Below are 22,163 nucleotides of genomic sequence, written 5' to 3' on the forward strand. Positions count from 1 at the left end.
TTCATCTCTTGATCTTTCCATCTGACCAAACCATGTTTTCATTCTGTCATACAGTTCTTTGATAACATCCTGTATGTTTGTTCTTCAGAGTTCTTCTTTGGTAATACGTTGCAGCCAGTAGCCATCTAGCTCTCATCTATCTGTTATTCTTCAATAGACATTCATTTTTAACTCCTTAGAGGCAGCTGTATTCCATATGATTCTGCTTATAGCAATAGCTGTAGGATGTTGGAATTAGAAAGTTTGGATGTAGTAAAGGAGCTTTGCAATTTCACCACAGGTGATCCCATTCACTCTCCTCCTTCTAGTCATCCTTGGACCCAATTCATTATCTGTGTATACTGTCTATCACAGATATACATTATCTTCTTATCAAATAACAGTTAATTCCACTCATCTTCAGGCACCACTATTGGGAGGCAATGGAAAAAGCACAATACTGGGAACCAGGAAACCTGAGCTTGAAGTTTGCTTTCAATACTTATTAGCTGGGAACCTCAGGACGGGTAAGTTGTTGTTTTTTTTAATTTAACTAAAAACAATTTAAATAAACCCTTACTTTCCATCTTACTCAATACTGTATATTCATTCCAAGGCAGAAGAGTGATAAGAGCTAGTTAAGTGACTAGCCTCAGGGTTACACAGCTAGGGAGTTTCTGAATCCAGATTTGAATCCAAGACTTCCAGTCTCTAGACTGGGCTCTCAATCCACTAAGTCACCTAGGTCCCCTCAGGTAAGTCTCAGTATCTTCATCTTTGAAATGCAGACAATAATACTTGCACTAGGAAATCCTAGGTTCAAATCTGAACTCAGACACTTCATAGCTGTATGACCCTGGGCAAGTCAATTAACCTCCATTGCTTTAGAACATATTACTCTTCTGCCTTGGAAGCAATTGATTCTAAGACAGAAGATAAGGGTTTTAAATAATAATAAACACTGTCTGCTTCACTGGATTGTTATAAGGTAAGTGATTTATAAACCTTAAAGGAGAAACAGAAGTTGCTGGTGTGGATTGTACAAAATATATCTCCCATAAGGTTTTCTCAAAAAATAAAAAAATAAACAGCCACCACGTTTAGTTTTATTAGTTTCATTAAAAATTTGAATATCACTATTTTTAAAAAGTATTTTGAAACAGACTTCTAGTCTATAGCAGTTTTTTCCCAGGAATCTTGGTCAACTTTGTCTAACTCCTTTCTTTTATAGAAGAGAAAAATGAGATCCTTAAAAGTTAAGAAACTTGCCCAAGGTCACATGAGTATTTAGTGGCAGTGATGACTCAATCACCTGGTGTCCTTCCTACCATACCACACTGCTTTTCATTTATTAAGCACCCACAGATAAAATATATCCACATCCTAGGGGCTGGGATGCTTGAGTAAGTATGTAGTAGAAATTCTATGTATCTGGTTAGTTCACTTGAGTCTTACTTCTATCATAATTATTATTCAATTGCTTCAGTTATATTCACCTCTTAGTAACCTCATTTGGGGTTTTCTTGGATGAGATACTTGACTGGTTTGCCATTTCCTTCTCCAGCTCACTTTACAGAGGAGGAAACTGAGGCAAACATGGTTAATACCTTGCTCAGGATCTCATAGCTACCAAATATCAGAGGCCAGGTTTGAACTCTAGAAGATGAGTCTTCTGAACTTCAGGCCTGGCACTCCATCCACTGTTCCACCTACCTGTTTATCATGGTAAAAAATATAAAACAAAGAATTTGGGAAAAGGATCTATGGATGCTGGGTTCACTCTCTTCCTTTGCTTCCTTTGTGACCATTGGCAAATCTCCTACTCTCTTTGATCCTAATCTCATGTGTAAAATGAAGGAGTTAGGCTAGAAAATCCCTAATGTCTCTTCTCATTTCTAAATTCTATCTCATGTAGGTTTTTTAGCTAGATCCTAGCCCCATGAGTACAGATCATTTCTCTAACCTAAGCTGCCTTAAAAATGCATACTCTTAGTGATCTGAGCACTCAAGAAAATGTAGATAAAGGAAAAAGCAGAACAAAGTAATCAGAACTCATAGGAAAACAGCTCAAGCACCAGTCACCATAGATGGTTTTTGCCAATCACATCATTATTCTATGTTAAGCAAATTTTTAGAAAGATGTTTTTTAAAAACCTTGCTAATCTGAAAACTTGGGTTTCATAATGCTAGCTGGTTAATAGTCTGAATAAATCTATTTTTATGAGGAATTTTCCCTTTCAAAAAATCTCTAGAAGGGTGTTGTTGTTGATTTTTAGAGAATGAAAGATCCTTTCTCTCCTATCCTTTTCACTATTTGGTTATTATTAGCTTCTTCTGGTTAATGTCCTTGGTTATCGTCCAGGTGCAGCAGGAAAAAGCTAAAGAAAGGAAAAAATTCTTTCACTGAGTAGCATGTGCCAGGCTATCTTGGGCTATTTATAATCTTGAAGTAAGGTTGCAAAGTCCAGACTTAAAGAATTTCAGAGTTGTTATGCCAAGATAAAGCCAGGAACTATATGAGCATAATCACAAAACACTTTTCATACAAATGAAGTCAGATTCAAATAATAGGGAAAAGCATTAATCGCTCATGGGTAGGCTGAGACAATTTGATAAAAATAATATTTCTATCCAACTTAATTTACTTATTCAGCTAGAAAAAAAATAATAGAATTCCTCTGGAAGAATAAAATGTCAAGAATATCCAAGGAATTCATAAAAAAATGTGTGCCAGATAACAATCTGGTACTGGATTTAAGAAATAGCGTGTTGTATCAATGGAATAGATTAAGTTCACAATACACAGTAGAAAATGACAATGGTAATCTAATGTTTGGTAAAACCAAAGATTCAAGCTTTTGGGCCAAGAATACATTATCTGACAAAAACTGCTGGGAAACTGGAAAACAGTATGGTAGAAACTAGGTATAGACCATAAAGGGGGCTACCATAAGCAAATTAGAAGAGCATGGAATAGTTTATCTGTCAGATCTGTGGATAAGAGAAGAATTTATGCCCAAATAAAAGATGGAAAGCATTATGAAATATAAAATAGAAAATTTTGAGTTACATTAAATTTAAGAGGTTTTGCACAAACAAACCCAATGCAACCAAGATTAGAAGGAAAACATAAAATGAGAAGAAAAGCAAATATCTCTGACAAGGGTCTCTTTCTCAAATATATAGAGATTTGAGTCAAATACATGCCATTTCCAATTGATAAATGATAGAAAGATATGAACAGGCAGTTTTCAGAAGAAGAAACCAAAACTGTCAATAACCACAAGAAAAAATGCTCTAAATCACTCTTGATTAGAAAAATGCAAATTAAAACAACTCTGAGATACCACTTCACACATAGCAGATTGACTAACATGACAGAAAAGGAAAATAACAAATGTTGAAGAGGATGTGGGAAAATTGGGACACTAATGCATTGTTGGTAGAGTTGTGAACTAACCCAACCATTGTATAGAACAATTTGGAACTATGCCCAAAGAGTTATAAAGTCACACATACTCTTTGATCCAGCAATATTACTACTAGGACTCTGTTTCATAGATGTCAAAAAAAGGGAAAAGGACCTACTTGTAGCAACTCTTTTTGTGGTAGCAAAGAAAGGGAAAGTGACGGGATGCCAATCAATTAGGTAATGGCTGAATAAGTTGTGGCATGTTACTGTAACATATTACTATGCTATAAAAATTACATACATATTATTATGCTATAAAAAATAATGAACAGGAGGGATTTCAGAAAAACCTAGAAAGATTTACTTGAACTGGTACAAAGAAAGTGAACAGAACTAGGAGAATATTGTACACAGAAATATAGTACAATGAGCAACTGTGAATGACTTCACTATTCTCAGAAATAGTGATCCAATACAATCCCAAAGGTTTCATGGTGAAAATGCTATCTACCTCTAAAGAAAGAACTGTTGGAGTCAGACTGCTGATCGAAGAATACCATTTTTCACTTTATTTACCTCATTCTTTTTTTAAAATGTACTTTCTTTTGACAATATAACTAATATGGAAATGTTTCCTATGACTGCACATGTATAATCTATATGGAATTGATTATCATCTTGGGGAGGAGGTAGGTGGGGAGAATGAGAAGGAAAGAATGGGAGTTCAAAATATTAGAAAATGAATGCCAAAAAGGAGTTTAGTAGTTTGGGCATTCTGGGTAAACTCCTAATATGAACTTTTTTTCCTTTCTAAAGTAAAATGGCATCAAGATAGGTTGGGTTAACAATTACAATGAGCTTCTTGAAGCTCATTGTCATAAATCCGTTGTTTGTAGGAATTTGGGAAATGTTGGAAAAGCTGGAAGAAAATTGTGGGCTAGTGGTTGGTTTGGTTTTTTTTTTAAACATCAACAAGACCTGAACTGAGTCATACTGCAAAGTTTCATGATTTATGGTTTGGCAATTCATGAATTGTTCTGATAAGCACTGTGATATTCTAGTTTACCTATCTCTGTACCTTGGTTTCCTCATCTATAAAATGGAAGTTTGACTCTATGATCTCTAAGTTCCTGAAAAGTGCTAAAATTATTTTTTTTTGTGGCCACAATATCTTGTCAGGACTGTTTAGGCTAAGTAGACAAGTAACCTATATGATATAACTTGAAGGGGTGGTATCCGAACTAGTCTGGTATTACAGTGCCTGAAATTCTCACTATTAGATTCATTGCCTTTGGCAAGAAATCTCTTAGACATCTCTGCTCAGTTTATCCAAAAATTGAATGCATTATCTTTTCTCCAAAAATTACTTTTCTTTTGAACATAACTTTTTTCTTTATCCTTACCTTACTTTTGAGGGCACCTATGTCCTTACAGTCAAAGGTTCACAATTTCACTGTCATACTCAACTCCTTAATTTCACTCATTGTACATGCCTAGTCATTTGTCAAAAATTGGAAGTTTTGTCTCGCTATCTCCCTTTTCTTCACTTGCCATCAAGTCTTTCATAATGTTTCCTAGACTAGTGATCTCCAAGCTTTTTGAATTGGATATCCCTATCAATAAAAATATTTTGAGCACTCTCCCCCAATGTAAATACATTTATTTATAAATTATATATATACATATATATGTTCTATTTGCTATGTATATGTGTATGTGTGTATTAGGTACATTAGAACTCCTTCCCACCCAAAATCAAAAAGGAAGTGGGTCTCTTACTGCTTCTTGCAGAACAGAGCCCATACTCCAAAGAGCTATTGCTCATGAAATAATCTAGGAAACAAGGGTGTGTTGAGAGGGGAGGAGGAATTTCCTTTTTAAAAAAATCTTTTAATTCTAAACTTAATACCCAACAAAAATTACTATTTCCATATACAAAGCAGAACACAAAAAGAAGAAAACTGAATTTCTATTCTGTACTACTACTTTTTTTTAAATTATGTAATAAATTCAGCATTATTTTCAAAACTCTCTTTTTCCTTCTGAATTTTCTTGTGTTTGCCTCTGTGCACTTTTAAAAATGTTAGACTATACTGGTTTTATTCTTAAAAAGCATCACAGTTGCCACTCCTCCAACTCCAATAAGAGTCCTCAACTACCACCCCCAATTTTTTTTTTAAAACCCTTGCAACAAATAAGCATAGCCAAGCAAAATCCATATAATGGCTGTGTCCAAAGAAATTGTATGTCTCCTTCCTCTGTCTGTCTCTTTAATTCTTTGCCAGGAGATCATTAACATGCTTCATCTTAGTTCCTCTGGAATCATGCTTGACCAGAGTTATTTAGTCTTTCAAAGCTGTTTTTCTGTTTAGTGTTATTGTAAATATATAAATTTTTCTGGTTCTTCTCATCTTACTCTGTATCAGCTCATAACTTCTAGAATTTTATGATATAATAATATTATTTTACATTCATATACTATTGGGTGGCAGGAGTTATAGATTTTCCCAATCATACCTGCACAGCTGCTATTTGGGGCATCCAGACATAAGTAACAATTTAAGTATCCTGAAGGACCTGTGGCCAGAAGAGAGGAGATTGGGAGATTATACAGGAGATGTTAGAGTAGGAATATGTTGGGGAATAAATGGGTGACTACTAAGTTATGGTTGTGTTGGCTGGTCACAAGCTCCACGACTGGCAATTGTGGAAAGAGTGAGAGTCAACCCATCTTCTGAATGCTTTAACACATGCCCCTTGGGAATCGGCTATGGTCTAGGCAAGATGGCTATAGACCCTACTTAGAAGACACCTACCTTAGACTATTGCATCCTCCTCATTGGTTCGTCAGCCTCAAGTTTCTTCTCACGTTGATACATCCTCCACAAAGCTGTCAAAGTGATTTTTAAAGCTCTCTGCTCTGTAAATTCCAGTGGCTACCTAATACTATGAGGATCAAAGACAGGCTCCTTTAAAAATATAATCACTTAAAGCTCTTTACTCCATGACCTTATCCTCTCTTCCTAGTCTTTGTTCTCCTCCATGGACCCTTTGGTCTAGTCATAATGACCTTCCCACATTCCTTACATGACATTCCCTTATCTCAGAGTTCTTTTGTACTGGCTGTCACCTATCTTGGGAATTATTTCTCCTCACCTATAACTTTTTAGGAATCCTTGGTTTCTTTCAAGATACTTCAAGGTGGCAAATGCCAGCTTCTTCTGGAGACCCCTCCTGATTCCTGAGCTACTGGTATCTTCCCTCCCATCTCCAGGTTACTTTGCATTTTCTTTGTGCATCTTTTGTATATACCCATGTCTACATTCTCTCTCCTCAGAAAGGGCAGGATTGATTCGCTTTTGTCTTTATGAGAATTGTGATTTTGGAAAGATATTATTTAATGCTAAAGATATAATGATAAGACTCCTATGTGGGTCGCTTAGGCTAAGTGGTCCTAATGCCATAAAATATATCAGCAGTGATAGTTTCCATTCTCTTGACTCAATCTAACCCTGTTTCAAGCAGTTAATGACTGAAGCTCCTGATTGGATATGACTTGGTCAGCTGCAGAAGCCTGTGAGCCACTCTTCTCTTGCTGCCTCTGATCACCCACCCTACCCTTCATCCACTTTCTTCTCCTGATAAGGAAACTCCCCCAACCCAAGCCAGGCATAGATAAATGAACCCTGGAATTTCTCCACTACAGCTGGGTGTGATTAGAAATGCCACATCTGGTATTAATTACCTCTTCTAAGCCAACCCCATTTTTAGGGTATAAAACTTGCCTGCTTAGACCCTTAATCTGAGCTTGTAACCTTCACCTAGAACCTGGCCCCTGGACAAGTCTCCCACCTCCTCAAGCTACAAGATTAGTGAACTCACTTCCCTGTCATATTCTCTAAATCAAGGGTTCTTAACTTGGGGTCCATGAACTTGTTTTTTAAAAAATGAAAACTACCTATCATGGTCATTGGTTTCCCTCATGTTTATGTTTTTTACATATCATGTAAATTTAAGTATTGCCCTACTATTTTTATTTCTGTAGATTTCACAAGATTGCCAGAGAGATCCATTACCAAAAGACATTAAGAATCCTGATAATCTCATGATATATTCTCTTGGAATGGATTTATTGGGGGTCATAGGGATTGGGAATTACATTTATTCTTTTAGGGTATGGGAATATATATGTATGCATACATATACATATATATGTGTGTGCACACATACAATATGTATGGATACATATATGTCTCTATATGTACATCTATAATTCATGTTCATGCCTACATATATTTATATAATACATGTATTTGCCTACAAACACATGCCTTTAAGTGATATGGAAACACATTTTTTATTGTTTTTCTTCAATAACAATAGAAACTGAGAGACTTAGAAAAGTTAAATGCCTCTAGTCGCACTTAGTTAATGGTATTACTGTGTCAACTGACATCTGCATTCAGTGCTTTTTTTATTATACCACACAGCCTCTAGACCAATGTAGGATATTGTAGAAGACTCCAAAGTTTCAGGGGCAGCTGGGTGGCTCAGTGGATTCAGAGTCAGGCCTAGAAATGGGAGGTCCTGGGTTCAAATCTGACCTCAGACCCAGCCTAGCTGTGTGACCATGGCCAAGTCACTTAACCCCCATTGCCTAGCCTTTACTGATCTTTTGCCTTAGAACCCATATATAGTATTGATTCTAAGATGGAAAGTAAAGGTTTAAAAAAAAAAGACCCCAATGTTTGGGAAAAAAAACTAAAAAATGATCTGATTTTGAAAGTGCTGAGCTCTCTATCTTTTATGTAACCTGAGGCAAGTCATTTACTTTTTCAGTTTTTTTCATCTTTAAAAAGAAGGGTTTGAGGGAAGGTGACCTCTGAGTTCCATTGGACTGTGAGCTCCTTGAGAGCAGTGATGACTTGCCTTTAGGTCCTCAGTGCTAAGGCGTATTGTCTGATGCTAGTTAAGATTTAATAAATGTTTGTTGATTCATTTAAGGTTTCTGCCAGCTGTAAATCAAATATCCTGTGAAGTGCTCAAACAGAAATGAATGACCCTTTCTTGAGTACGTGGTAAATGGAATTTTTCTTAGATTTAAGTTCGAATTTGGAATAAGGGAACCTCTAAAGGCTTCTCCTCAGGGAGTCTCTGAAACAGTACTAGCTCCTGTTCTGGGCAAGGCCTGACTCAATTCAGTCCTTGGTACTTTGGATTTGATTTTAGAACAAAACAAAATCCACCAACATTTTTTTTTCCAATAATAAATGAAGTACTTTATTTTTTTTGAGTTTTGATTTTTTTTCACCAAAAAAAAAAAAGAAATACAGACTTAACATGGAAATCCATTTATATGTTAATTCTACCCACTTTATAAACATTTTAAATAGATATCAAAAATGCAATTTACCAATCAGACTTATTAAAGGCACCGTAGCCCAGCTCTTGCCTGCTTAGTCCCAGATCTTTGAGGTCCCTGCATTTAAATCCTGGTGGACTTTGACAACCTTTTTCAGTGTCTCTAGAGCACTGAGTATCTGGCTTAGCTAAATTATCTCAAGTCGCAGCTTCTAGCTGAGTATCAACCATTATAGAGCAATAGGTCAGATTTACTGAGCTATTATAGTAGGAGGATATTCAACAAAGACAGGCATTGAGGACAGACACCTGGAGTTGATTCAGCTGAGCTAAGGTCAGCGTTGTCTGAATGACTTATCCTTTGTATTCTACCAGTCACACATCAGAAACCTTGGAACTTCTCCTGGCTCCCTTACACATAGGGGATGAGCAAGTGATGTCCTTTAGTCCCCTGAGCCAACCAAGTTGGGAGGAAGGTCTTCAGATGTTTTAAGGAAAAATGAGCTTAACTTGAATGAGAGGTAGAAGGGGTGGAGGAGATAGAATGATATTCCTATTACAGCTCCCCAATTGGTTGATTTCCTTTTTAGAAATAATGGGCACATCGGAAGAATTTAGGTGGAAAAGTTACTTATGATTTTATAGCTTACAGTTTTCTTTATATAGCAGGAAGACAGTAATGATGTAGTAGAAGGAGCCCAGAAATTTATCAGGAGAGTTTAGGTTTAAATCCCACTTCAGAAACTTACTAACTGGTTGGTTAACCCATGGCAATTCATTTAGTCTCTCTGGGCCTTAGTTTCTTAATCTGTAAAACAGGGATAATAATAGATTTAATGATGATCTCAAAGCAGTTGTTAGAATCAGTTAATCAAGTAGGGAGCACAAGAGGCATCAGGAATACAGAGACATAAATGAAATAAATCCTGTCTTCATGGAGGAAGCAGCAAGGTATGGCTCAGCAGATGGAGTGCTGGGGCTAAAGTCAGGAAGGTTTGAGTTCAAATGTGACCACAAATACTGTGTGACTTTAGACAAGTCCTTTAACCTCTGTTTGCCTTAGTCCACCAGAGAAAGAAATGGCAAACCACTCCATAACCTGGTCCAGAAAATCCCCATGGACAGCATCACAAAGAGTCGGACATGACTGAATAACGACAGCTGTCTTCATGGAGTTTACACCCCATGGGGGAGGGAACATGTACACAATAAGCACCTGCAAAATAAATATAAGGTCATTTGGGGTGAAGGCACTAGCAGCTAAGGAAAGGCTTCATGCAGGAGGTGGGTTTGAGCTGAACTTTGAAGGAAACTAGAAATTCTACGAGGTAGAGATGAAGAAGGCATATATTCTGGGCAAGAAAGACAGCCTGTATGAAGTTATAGAGAAGGGAAATGGAATGTTGCATGTGAGGGACAGGGTGGAAAAAAGACCATTTGGGCTGGACCAAAACATATGTAAAGCAGAGTAATGTAAGGTATTGCCTGGAAAGAGGGAGGTCAGAGGAAATTGTGTATGCAAATTAGAATATAAATTTTAGCCATTATCATATTGTGACAATAACTATCTCTTTAAGAGATAGAAATATTTTAATGATTAGCATGTGCCTTCATATAGATGATCTCATTTGTAATTTACAGATGTGCCCTGCTTTAGGATCCCCAAATCTCAATTTATGAAATATAAAATGATAAAAAAAATATGTAGAAATATAAAGTGATTATTCAGTATGCAAAAGTGAAGCATTCAAGCCCAGATTTCCATTAAGTAGACAAATTCCTTAGTGAATTTAAAATACCTTTTTTTTCCCCTCAAAGATTGCCTTTATATGAATTTTCAGGGATGCCCCTCCTATTTAAAATGAGTCATAGCTGGGGTATCATCTCTCATGCACTGAGGAGGACATCGAAGTCTAGAGAAATTAGTGTCCAAGTTTCCATAGACACCAGGAGATCTAGAACTAGAACACCAGCTTTCCTGGACCTCAGTTTAAGTTTCTGCCAGCCTCACTTTAGCACCAGAGTCCCAAGTCATCAGAGAGATTAACTAGAAAAGACATTCCTGATCCCATGTGAATTTGTACAGCTCAAGGGCATCTGAGGAATGTTATTTAACTGAATAACATGGACATGAGGTATTATAATTGGATGCCTGGTCTATTTTCCTGAAACTTAAATAACAGAAACCTAACATTTCAACAGTGATTATTATTATCTTTGGTATAAAAAATAAACATTTAGGTACTTCAGATTTAAATATGAAGATATATAATAAAGGTAATTGGATGAAGGAATTAATTTGTATTTTCAATAAATAATTTATCTCTACTATAATTAATTAAACACTAATACTAATACTACTAATAATTAATCTCACTTATGGCATATGGGTGATACAGAACAGTAGAAAGCATGGATTGGCCTTTCTGGGGCTTTTAAACAAGCATGAGAATGAATATGTATTTTTAAAAATCCTAGAATGCAAGAAAAAATATGGTAACACATAAACAGTGATGACATTATATGCTCTAGACATTTAGAAGAAAAAATAACCACTTCCAGTCAGAAAGGAAAAGGTGGGACTTGAGTTGACCTTTGGGAGATAGGTAGGAGATAGTAGTAAGTAGATTTTCTACATATATCTGCATGTCTACATGTATGACCCTGGGCAAGTCACTTAATCTCAATTGCCTAAGCCCTTACCACTCTACTGCCTTGGAACCAATATTTAGTATTGATTCTAAGATAAACAATAAGGGCTTAAAAAAAAAAACAACCATTATTCTGAGAAAAAGTTCATAGGCTTCACCAGGTTGCCAAATGAGTCTTTGACACCAAAAAGATTTAGAACCCACGATTATTAGAACAGATTAGCTAAAAAGGCAATGTATTATATAGGGCTTTGAATGCCAAATTAAAGAGCAGATTTTTGTCCTGCAAGAAATAGAATACCATCAAAGTTTTAGCCTGGAGGAAAAAGATACTATCAGAGTTCTGTTTTAGAAAAAGTCATCTTTCCACAGTTGGTACATAGGATGGACTGGAGGAGTAAGAGATTGTAGGTCAGGATAGGAGGCTAGTTAGGAGGTTACTGCAAGAATCAAGGCATGGAGAATATGACCTATACTGAGAAGGAACTGATGCGAGAAACAGGGAATAGCATCTGACCATTCCACCCAAGGGTATATATGTGGTCCCTCTTTTTAGATTCAGGAAATCCCTAAAACCCTTATTTTCCTATAAGGCAAACTTTTGACTGTACTTGCATTGTTGGAGATCTACAGAGCTTTGGAGTGAATAGAAAAGGTAATAAAAGGTAGAAGACTTGTGGGTTTTTATTAGGCAACATTAAATGTTGAAAGGCAGTCAAAAGTGGAGTCATATTACTGTAAACGACCTCCACATCTCTTTCCCTTGTTCTCAATAAGCAACTGTGTGCTTCTGCCTAAAATCAGTTAACAAGCATGAAGTTCCTGCAATGTGCAGGACACTATGCTAAGCCCTGGAGATACAAAGAAAGGCAAAAAAGAGTCTTTGACCTCAAGGAGCTCACTTTCTAATGGGAGGAGGCAGCATATAAGTTTACTGGGGACATGCAAGATATAGAAAAAATAGATGGAAGGTAAGGGTTCCTGAATATTACCTCCATCATAGTACGGGACCTAAAAGGAATAAAGAGGAAATAAAGTAAAGCAGAAGTGAAAGAACTGATTAAAGAGTATTTTGTGGACCAGTTTAGCCATCAACACCTTTGGGATTTGTTATATATTGACAGAACCTATTAATGCTGTTGGGGGGGGGGGCTAGGAATTTTTAATTATTGGATAAAGTAGAAGTGGAGAGTAAAGATTGGGGAAATGTTGGTGCAGATGGAGGAGATTAAGCCTATTTTATGCCTCAAATTATGGTACATATTAGATATTTTGGGAAAAGAAAACATCATTAATGTTTTCAAAGAATCTTATTACAATTTCTTGGATCCCAAGGGCTCTGCAACACACAGTTTTGTTAAATGTGCTGAGTTAAAGGGTTATTAGTAAAGTTTGAGAAGATTCCAATTGTAGGGTTAATCCTGATATTCGAACCCTATCAATTAAATTTTTCTTCTGTGCTAAATTTATTAGTGACCTCCTGTTGTTCTGTCCTAGTCTTTTCTGAGTGATATTTTTTGTCTAATTGAGAATAGATAATAGGAGTATAGGTTTAGAACAGATCTTCTAACCTTGCTCCCTTATTTTACAAATGAAGAAATTGAGATTGAGAAAGGTATTTTTAATAGAGGGTTTAAACTGGACTCTCATCTGACTATACTTTGCATCTGCTACTCTGCCTGGTTTCAGCTCCATATCCCTTCCATTATATTCCTCCTTCCTTTTGTGCGTTGTCTCTCCATTTAAATTGTAACCCAGATTGTTGATGGACACAGAGAAGTTAATATGTGTCTGATACATGATTTGAGCTATATTCTTTATTACAACATTTATTCACTTACCGATTAGCCGACTTACTTGGCAGAGAACTAAAGTTAATCATGTCTAGCACATTGTATGAGGTCCTGTTATAATATAATTAAAAGATCCACACATATTACTATATAGAAAGTGGTTTCTCCCCAAATGGATTGCGGGCTCCAGAGATAAGTTTTTATGCCACTAGTTGTACACTGAATGCATAAGTGAGTGCTTATTGAATTTTGAGCAAATTCCATGATCCTGTCTTTTGATGATCCTGTCTCTTCTTCTTCCAGTTCTTTTCTGCCATTCTAAAAAGAAAAATCCCAGAGAATCTTCCTTTATGTTCTTTGAGAGGTCAACTAGTTCTCAATCCAAACATTCCTGTTCACTTCATTGATCCTTAGTTAACAACATTACCCTCTCTCCGCCACCGCCCTCCTGCCCTTCTCCACTTCACAAAAGATCCAGAAGACTCTAGGGACCCCTATGTTTCTTTGTAGTATTTGGTGCATGACTGGAAAGAACTCCCAAATCCAAAGAAATTTCCCTTGTACCCTTGCTTCTAGACTGTTCGATAAGAGAACTGTTGTTGATCCACTTTTTCAAATACTTTAATTCTTTAAGGATCAGTTACTTAATTGGTGGTTTTCCACCTTCCACCAGCCCAAATTATTCCCTTTCTGTGCTGGAGAAAATGGTTTCATGAGTGATTTTAGCTGAAAAAAAAATTTATCACCTGATTGCCCACCTGATATTGCATCTTTCCAAATTTTGGCTAGTCTTCAAATGACAGCTGCCTCTTGGTTTCCCTGGTTTCCTTTAAGTCTCAGCTGAAATCCCATTTTCTGCAACAGCGCTGTCAAATCCAAATAGAAAAGAGAGTCACTGAACTGTACATAAAGATCCCTATGGGCTACATATTTATTGACTTAGAAAACAACACATCTTTATAGATTTCTTTTTTTATTAACACATCAACACATTAAAAATCAGATAGGACTACATTTTAATCTAGTTCAGGCTACACTCAGGAGCCTTCTGAGCCACATGTCTGACACTTCTGTTTTATAGGCAGCCTTTCCCAAACTCTTTAATTCTAGTGCCCTTCCTCTGTTAACTGTCTCCAATTTATCCCATAGAGAGCTTTTTATACATAATTGTTTGCATGTAGTCACCTTCATTGGATTGTGAGCTCTTTGAGTTCAGGAACTGCCTTGCCTTTCTTTGTATTCTCAGTCTGTAGCTTAGTTCCTGGCACATAGTAGGCACGTACAATGATCATCTGCACAATATGTACAATGACAACTCTTATCACCAATGCAGGAATCTAAGATAACTCCAAGAGACTCAACAAAAATACTATCCACCACCATAGAAGGAAATGGTGGAGCCTGAATGCAGATTAAATCATATCATTTTTCACTTAATCTTCTTCATGAGGTTTTTTTTATTTTATAAGTGATTTGTGTTTCCTTTCATAACCCAAAGAACATGGAAATATGTGTTGCATGATTGTACATGTATTACACAGACATGTATTGCATGATAGCATATATTAACTACCATCTTGGGAAGGAGGGAGGAGAGGAAAGGAGGAAGAGAATATGGATTGCAAAATGTTAAAAAGCAATTATTAAAGGGACAGCTAGGTGACATAGTAGATTGAGAGCCTGACCTAAAGAAAGGACATCCTGAGTTCAAATCTGTCCTCAGATATTTCCTAGCTGTGTAACCCTCATTGAGTTAATACCCAGTATTGCTTCCATGACAGAAGATAAGAGTTTGAAAAAAAAAAAGAGAGAAAGAATCTATCAGTCAGCAAGCACTTAAGTTCGGATCATCTGTCAGGCACGGTGCTAAGTGCTGAGATATAAGGCTAAAAATTAAACTGTCCCTCTGCTCAAGGAACTTCCTTTCTATCAGTGTACAAATAAACATATACAGAAAATATGTACAAAATAAATTACAGAGCAGACCAAAGAGTCAGAAAAAATGATGTTCAAATCTCCATTGATACCTGACTTAAGGAACTCAGTTAAATCTTAGTGTCCCATGCAGTGCTCTAGAATTCTAAGTTACAAAAAAAAGAGACTGGTCTGTATTGAGTTCTCCATGCTAAAGGGGAAATATTTTTAAAATGCTAAATTGGGATTGGGAGGGCCCTACAAATTGATGAGGGAGGCAGAAGCAAGAAAGACTTTATGTAGAATGTGGTTTATGAGCTAAGTTTTTAAGGCAGTCTAAGCCTAGAGAAGCTAATTCTTGGCCACTTCCCAAGTATGGAAGTAGGAGATGGAATGTGTCATGAGCAGGTTTATGAAGGGCTTTAAAAGCTAACGTGAGGATTTTATAGTTGAACCCAACTACAACAGGAGTCATTGGAGTTTATTGCATGATTGATCAGACTTGCACTTAAGGAAGATCATTTTGGTAGATGTATGAAGAGTGGATTGTAGTAGGGAGAAACTTGAGGCAGGAAGAATAGCAAATTCTACTAAGTTCAGGGGAAGAGATGATAAGATAAACCTGGGAAGAGATGTGAGAAATGATAGAAAGCTGAGAAAAAAAATAGAAAAAAAAAGATGCTTCCTTGGGATCTTCAGGGTCCCCAGGGATTGTGAAATCAATTTTTGGCACTTTCTATGTGCTAGGCACTATGCTAAGAACTAGAAATACAAAGACAACAATAAAAGTCTTTGCTCTAAAAAAACATCAAAACCCCCAAACAGACTGTAGTGCCGTGGTTGCTGGATGAGTGGAAGACTAGCGATACCTACTATAGAAATAGAAGCATTCAAAAGAGGAACTGATTTGAGGAGGAAAAATACATTCTGTTTGGAGCATGTTGAGTTTAAAACTTTCTTAGCCTTAATTTTTCCTTCAGAAAAGTGTAAGCTCTTTGATCATAAGATCATGAATTGAGAGCTGGAAGTGAACATAAAATCATAGATTTCGAACTTGAAAGGAGGGCATCTGGTTGAACCCATTTATTTTACAGATGAGAAAGCAGAGAGGTCCAGAGAGTTAAGTGAGATGTACAACATCAGTTAGAAATTTGAATCTAGGACATCTAGTTCCAAACCTAGCACTCTTGGGGTTGCTCTTGTTCTTTTGTTGTATCTGCAGGGCCTTGTATGTCATAGGCAATTAATACATGCTTGTTGAGTTTGAACCAAATGGAATAGAACTATCTAACTAAAATCATATGGATGTTTTAGAAATTGGCAAGGAAACAATCACTGAGCTCAAGGACCATGCCATTGGGTTGGGAGAAAAGATGTCCACAGGTGTAGTTGGAGGATCAAGAAGTAAGAGAAGGGGGTCCCAATATAGAAACACCATGATCTAGACCCAATCTCTCCCATACTGTTATCCAATTTTCCCAGCAGTTTTTGTCAAATAGTGAATTTTTGTCCCAAAAGCTAGGCTCTTTAGGTTTATCATGGACTGTCTTGAAGAGGTCACTAACCCCAAGTCTATTTCACTGATCCTCCCTTCTGTCTCTTAGCCAGTACCATACTGTTTTGATGACCATTGCTTTATAGTACAGTTTAAGATCTGGTACTGCTAGGTCACCTTCCCTCACATTTTTTTTTCATTATTTCCCTTGATGTTCTTGATCTTTTGTTTTTTCAAGATGACTTTGTTATAGTTTTTTCTAGTTCGGTAAAAAAGTTTCTTGGTAGTTTGATAGGTATGGCACTAAATAAGTAAATTAATTTGGGTAGGATGGTCATTTTTATTATGTTAGTTCATCTTACCCATGAGCAATTAATGTTTTTCCAATTGTTTAGACCTAGTTTTAATTGTGTGGAAAGTGTTTTGTAGTTGTGTTCTTATAATTCCTGTGTTTGTCTTAGCAGATAGATTCCTAAGTATTTTATATTGTCTAGGGTGATTTTATTTTTTTTTATTTTATTTTTTAGAAAAAAAAATTTTCCATGTTTCCATGATTCATGTTCTTACTCTCTTCCCCTCCAACCCCCACCCCCAGCTGATATGCATTTCCACTGGTTTCTTCATGTGTCATCAATCAAAACCTATTTCCATATTATTGATATATAAGGGTTAAAAAGGGGTTTTATGGGTTCAATATATTAAAAGATAGTTGCCAGAGGATTGAACTATTATCAATCCTCAATTAAGAATAATTTCAAATGAAAATTGACTTTTATGGAAGTTTATTTACATGAGAAGAGAGAGAGGAAGTAAGGAAATAAAAATCTATCCATTATTTAATCCAGGTAGATCTTAACCCTCAGCCAAGGGTTAAAGGGCCTGAGGCCCAGAGGTGAATGGAGCAAACTTCATTCACAGAGTCTATAAAGGGAAGTTTCTTAATAGAAGTTCAGGAAGATTCAGTCTTTAAACTCACCACATGGAACAGTCTCGGTCAGCAAAGCTCCCTCAGGTCCTCTTCACAAAACCAAAAGACTTCTTATTCACTCAACTCCCTCTTTTTAAAGCGGTCACTTATGCTTCACTTTCTAGTGCCTTCCCCTAGCCTGCCTGTCCAATCACAATAGATGATTCTCAAAGACTGTCTATTCTGATTCAATCACTCTATCACTTCAGTCACTCACTCTAGCACTTGTGGGTTAGGACCTCCCAAGATTGGAGATACTTTCACCTTTTGTGATTAAATCTAAAGATGGGCAGTGTAGACTTAATCTAATTATCACAGATAGTTGTTCTAGGGTGGTCATTTAGAGTTTACTTCCCAAATCATGTCCGCATCATGTCTAGGGTGATTTTAAATGGAATTTCTCTTGCTCCTGAGATGTGTTGGAAATATATAGAAATGCTGATGATTTATGTGGGCTTATTTTGTATCCTGCAACTTTGCTAAAGTTGTTGATTATTTTCCACTAGCTTTTTAGTTGATTTTCTAAGATTTTTTAAGTAGACCATCATATCATCTACAAAGAGTGATAGCTTAGTCTCCTCATTGTCTGTTTTAATACCTTCAATTTCTTTTTCTTCTCTAATTGTTATTGCTAGTGTTTCTAGTACAATGTTAAATAATAGACATGATTGGGTCTTGATCAACATCTTACACCCTGTTACACCAAGGTAAATCCAGAATGGGTGAATGAAGGAAACTATAAGTAAATTAGATGAACACAGAATAGTATACTTGTCAGATCTTTGGGAAAGGAAAGATTTTAAAACCAAGCAAGAGTTAGAAAAAGATTACAAAATGTAAAATAAATAATTTTGATTACATTAAATTAAAAAGGGTTTGTACAAACAAAACCAATGCAACCAAAGTTAGAAGGGAAGCAACAAATTGGGAAAAAATCTTTATAACAAAAAACTCTGATGAAGGTCTAATTACTCAAATATATAAGGAGCTGAATCAATTGTACAAAAAAATCAAGCCATTCCCCAATTAATAAATGGGCAAGGGACATGAATAGACAATTTTCAGATAAAGAAATCAAAACTAACAATAAGCACATGAGAAAGTGTTCTAAATCTCTTATAATGAGAGAAATGCAAATCAAAACAACTCTCATACCTAGCAGATTGGCTAAAATGATAGCAGGGGAGAGTAATAAATGTTGGAGGGGATATGGCAAAATAGAGGCATTAATGCATTGTTGGTAGAGTTATGGTGCCATCCATTCTGAATGGCAATTTGGAACTATGCCCAAAGGGCTTTAAAAGACTGTTTGCCCTTTGATCCAGCTGTACCACTGCTGGGTTTATACCCCAAAGAGATAATAAGGAAAAAAAGACTTGTATAAAAATATTTATAGATGCACTCTTTGTGGTGGCAAAAAATTGGAAAATGAGGGAATGTCCTTTGATTTGGGAATGGCTGAACAAATTGTGGTCTCTTTTGGTGATGGAATACTATTGTGCTCAAAGGAATAATGAACTGGAGGAATTCCATGTGAACTGGAATGACCTTCAGGAATTGATGCAGAGTGAAAGGAGCAGAACTAGGAGAACTTATACACAGAGATGGATACACTATGGTACAATCGAATGTAATGAACTTCTCTACTAGCAGCAATGTAGTGATACAGGACAATTCTGAGGGACTTATGAGATTCACATCCAGAGAAAGAACTGTGGAAGAAGAAACACAGAAGAAAAACAACTGCTTGAACACATGGGTCAATGGGAATATTATTGGGGATATAGACTCTAAATGACCACCCCAGTGCAACTATCAATAATATGGAATTAAGTCTTGATCAATGTAACATGTAAAACCCAATGGAATTGCACGTCAGCTACGAGGAGGGTTGGGGGAAGTTTGGGGGGGGGGGGAAATAACATGAATCATGTAACCAAGGAAAAAATATTCTAAAAAAATTTTAAAATTAAAAAAAAAACCATGAACAAGGACATAAGAATATGAAAGCACAATTCTGGTAATATAATTTTGCTAGGGCAGCAGTTCTCAAACTTTTTGTTCCCAGAAGTCCTTTACATTCTTAAAAAAATTTTATGACTCCTGCCCCCCAGAAAGCACTTTTGTTTCTGTGCCTTATATTACCATATTTACCATATTTGAAATTAAATTGTTTTAGTATTATTATGACAATGGTTTTGACCTTAAGTATCCATGAAAGGTTCTAGGGGAACCTTCACTGTCCCCCCCCCCCGGCCATATTTTGAGAGCCACTGGGCTAGAACATAGTATATGTGAGAGGTGCTAATATAATAAGCTGTGAATTTATATAATTATATAATTTGGAGCCAGATTACAAAAGGCCTTGAATGTCAGACTAAAGAATATGATCTTTATTTTCCAGGCATTGAGGAGCCACTCAAGGTGATTTGTTTTTTAGCTACAGGGTTCTGTGATCATACATTGAAAACTGAAAGGGATGTTAGAATTTATCTGGTCCAGCTTTTTTATTTTATAGATGAAGAAGCTACAAGGGTATTTGCCTCTTTCCACACCACTGTGTGGAAAAAAGTGAGAAACAAGCCTCAAATCCAGGGCTTTGGAATGAAGGACTAGCATACCCTCCACAATTACAGAAGACTTTTTTGATCTCTGATTAGAATTAATTACTAGGCAAGGGGATCAGTAAGTGGCATAAAAACTCTCAATTCATGTTACTAAATAGCCTCCAAGGTCTCTTCCTGCTCTGAGAGCAAATTTTTTGGTAACAATTTGTAAATTTTATAGATTGTGCACCCAATGGGAATTTTGAACTTTTTGGCCTGGTCGAATATAGAAAATAATGCCTTCCTATGGCCCCTAACTCTACACTACAATAATAATAATGGGCCAAGAACTGACAGGTATGTAGTACTTTAGAACTTGTAAAGCACCTTACGGATATCATGCCATTTGAGCCTCATAATGACCTTGTGACATAGACTCTATAAATATTTTATGAATGAGGAAACTGAGACTGAGAGACTTTATGTGCCTTACCCTTGGTCATATGGTTTAGTGTCAGAGGTGAGGTTTAAACCTAGATGTTTCTGCCTCCATCTAGCTTGCTGTCCCTTACCCCAGGCTGCCTCTTGTTCAAGTAGGCAATGAATGAAGGCTTTGTGATGATGCTGTTTGCATTTTGAATGAATAGTACTTGGAGGATTTTTCTGTAATGTCTTTACCATACATGAAAGAGCTTTCTGCCCTCCCCTTGTCCCTGAAAATAAAGACAAGTAGAACCCCCAACAAAATGCTTGATTCTTGCTACTGAAACTCTCTGTTCTTTGTAAACTCTGTTCTGAAATGTTTCTATGTGACTTGGCCCATCTTCCCAGGACTTGTATTGGAATTTAGGGAAAAATTGGGCAGCAGTAAATACTGGAAAGAGAAGCGTATCTTGACTATAATGAGGGAGCCTAAGCCTCACAATATAGAGTAGAGTTTTTGATTGATTAGTTATGCTAGTGCAAACTTCATTTTCTTTCTTCAATTTCAAATTCACAGAGAATAGAAACCCCATCAGAGGAAAAGAGGGCTCAGTTTTGATTTAGGGATAGATATAAGATCTGCTTCTCCATTGTTCAGCACAGCACACTTACATAGGGAATTCTCAGTGTCTTAAAAATGAGTATTGTACTTAAGGGAAAATGGATTTAAAATTAAGGGAAGACCTTTTCATTTATTGAATTTTATTTGTGGATACTTGTTTTGAGGAAGTTTTTTTGCTTTCACCTTCTGGAAAACCTATAATCCTTAAACAATCTTAAATGGTCTGGCAAAAGAAATTTTTTGTTGGCTTTTGCTTCTGTCTTGTAAAATTTTCTTTCGCTTCTGTATTTTGAATTCTAAATCTGGCATTTTTGAGTCACTAGTAGTTTATAGAAATTCTTTATCACATATTTCTAAATTATTTATTCATCTTTGGTTTCTTCCTTAAGTCCCAATCTTATTTCTTCTTTTAACTTTTAAAAAGTTTTCTTTGGACACATCCTTAAATTTCTGACCACTGATCAGTGTCAGTTCAGAGAATCACAAAAGATAATTTTCTTCTTTTGGACATATTAAAGTTGAGATACCTAGAGGATACACAATTTGAAATGCCCAGTAGATAGTTGGTGATGTAGAATTGGACTCATAAGAAAGGCTAAGCTTGATTACATAGCTCTGAGAATTATTTGCCAACTGTTGATACTTGAATCAATAGGATCTATTGAGATCACCAAGTGAGAGAAAATGAAAAGAGAAGAGCTCCCAGGATAGTGTCAATTGATAGTCAATAAACATTTGCATCTAACGAGCATTATATAAATGAAAATCCAGCAAAGGAAATAGAGAAAAAAGAAATTAGACAGGCAGTCAGTGGAAGGAAAACCCAAATGCAAAATTATACATCCTTCTTAAATTTAATCTTTTTCCATTTGGCCCATGAATCTAACATTTGATATTTTTTGAATGGGAACTCTCTTATAATAAGTACTAAATCTCCCTCACAAATTCATGGCATCTACAGATTTGACAATTATATCTATAACTTCATCCAGAACATTAT

General features: G+C 36.2%; 1 protein-coding gene across 1 annotated transcript in view; it reads left to right on the top strand.

Moving 5' to 3' along the window:
• Positions 1-407: 407 nt before the first annotated feature.
• RIN2 (Ras and Rab interactor 2) overlaps positions 408-22,163 on the top strand; it is a 249,154-nt gene continuing 227,398 nt past the window's right edge. The window contains exon 1 of the mRNA XM_044663428.1: positions 408-506. The gene's annotated coding sequence lies outside the window, so the exon portion shown is untranslated. The remainder of the gene's footprint in view (positions 507-22,163) is intronic.

This window comes from Gracilinanus agilis, chromosome 2, assembly GCF_016433145.1.
Source record: "Gracilinanus agilis isolate LMUSP501 chromosome 2, AgileGrace, whole genome shotgun sequence".
In the NCBI taxonomy this organism is placed as follows: domain Eukaryota; kingdom Metazoa; phylum Chordata; class Mammalia; order Didelphimorphia; family Didelphidae; genus Gracilinanus; species Gracilinanus agilis.